We start from the raw sequence: 1,959 nt of genomic DNA on the forward strand, positions 1-1,959 counted from the left end.
GCCGGGAGGGCGCCCGCGCCGAGTCCCAGGCCGCGCCCGCCCGTCCGGGAATGCCGGGCCGCGAGGGGCGTGCGCGGCGGCGGCGGCGGCGGCGGCGGCGGCGAGGGCGGCGCTGAGTCAGGGCTCAGGAATGCGCCCGCCCGCCAGGCCCGGCCCGGCCCGCGGCGCCTCCTCCGGGGCGCCCGCCCGCCCCCCGCCCGCCCCCCCGCCCGCCAGGCCCGGCCCGGCCCGCGGCGCCTCCTCCGGGGCGCCCGCCCGCCCCCCGCCCGCCAGGCCCGGCCCGCGGCGCCTCCTCCGGGGCGCCCGCCCGCCCCCCGCCCGCCCCCCGCCCGCCCCCCGCCCGCCCCCCGCCCGCCAGGCCCGGCCCGGCCCGCGGCGCCTCCTCCGGGGCGCCCGCCCGCCCCCGGCCCGCCAGGCCCGGCCCGCGGCCCCCGGCCCGGCCCGCGTCTGCCTTCCAGGACCAACCTCAGCCCCGGGTCCAGGGCGAGCCGGGCCCGGCCCTGCCCGGGTCTGTGCTGGGGTCCGGGGCGCAGGAGGGTCCCCCGGCCGGCTAACCTCAAGGCCCGGCGCCGACCTCCAGCCAGCGGGAGCTCTGGCCTGAGCACTGCGAGCCCCGACTGCGGCCTCCCCCCCCCCCCCGCCTCCCCCTCCCCTCCTCCCCCTCCCCCTCCCCTCCTCCCCCCTCCCCTGGCCTCCCCCTCTCCTCTTTTCCCCTCCTCCCCCTCCCCTCCTTCCCCCTCCTCCCTCCTCCCCCTCCCCTCCTTCCCCCTCCTTCCCCCTCTCCCTCCCCTCCTTCCCCCTCTCCCTCCCCTCCTTCCCCCTCTCCCTCCCCTCCTTCCCCCTCTCCTCCCCCCCTCCCCTGGCCTCCCCTGGCCTCCCCCTCCCCTCTTTCCCCCTCCTCCCCCTCCCCCTCTCCCTCCCCTCCTCCCCCCCTCCCCTGGCCTCCCCCTCCCCTCTTTTCCCCTCCTCCCCCTCCCCTCCTTCCCCCTCCTCCCTCCTCCCCCTCCCCTCCTTCCCCCTCTCCCTCCCCTCCTTCCCCCTCTCCCTCCCCTCCTTCCCCCTCTCCTCCCCCCTCCCCTGGCCTCCCCCTCCCCTCTTTCCCCCTCCTCCCCCTCCCCCTCTCCCTCCCCTCCTTCCCCCTCCTTCTCCCTCTCCCTCCCCTCCTTCCCCCTCTCCTCCCCCCTCCCCTGGCCTCCCCCTCCCCTCTTTCCCCCTCCTCCCCCTCCCCCTCCCCCTCCCCTCCTTCCCCCTCCTTCTCCCTCTCCCTCCCCTCCTTCCCCCTCTCCTCCCCCCCTCCCTTGGCCTCCCCCTCCCCTCTTTTCCCCTCCTCCCCCTCCCCTCCTTCCCCCTCCTCCCTCCTCCCCCTCCCCTCCTCCCCTCCTTCCCCCCTTCCCCCTCCCCCTTCTCTCCTTCCCCCTCCTCCCCCCTCCCCCGCCTCCCCCCCCCACAGAAGACAAGCAGAAGCTGACCCCCAGGCCCACACGGGCCTGGACCCCATCCTCACACGATCAGACACACTCAACCTCGCGCACATGAGCGCCACACCCGCCTGTGTACACACAGACTCCAGGCACGCCACCAACGCAGTACACACTTTTCACGAGGATACAAGCACACCACTAGCGTGTTCACACACGAATGCACACTCGCTGGCCTGCACACGGCCCTCACACCTGCCCTTAGACCCCAGCAGCGGGTGGCATGCCCCAGCCCGCCTTCCCAGATGGACTCCGCACACTAAGCGGGACATAGAAGGGCCATCCGGCTTCCCACTGAGGCTGCCCACAGCCAGGCCACCCCCGGGGTGTGGGTGGGAGCCCAGCTTCCTCTGCTCACTGGCTCGACCTCTCCCTTCTCCCCACAAGTCGCTCTGGCCTCAAATCTACAGCCAGTTACTCAAGAGCTGGCAGGGTCACCGGCCACTGCTGCCCAACCATATCCTGGGTGCAAGTGGCCCTC

This window comes from Dipodomys spectabilis, unplaced genomic scaffold, assembly GCF_019054845.1.
Source record: "Dipodomys spectabilis isolate Male_0828 unplaced genomic scaffold, ASM1905484v1 ptg000438l, whole genome shotgun sequence".
Taxonomy (NCBI): domain Eukaryota; kingdom Metazoa; phylum Chordata; class Mammalia; order Rodentia; family Heteromyidae; genus Dipodomys; species Dipodomys spectabilis.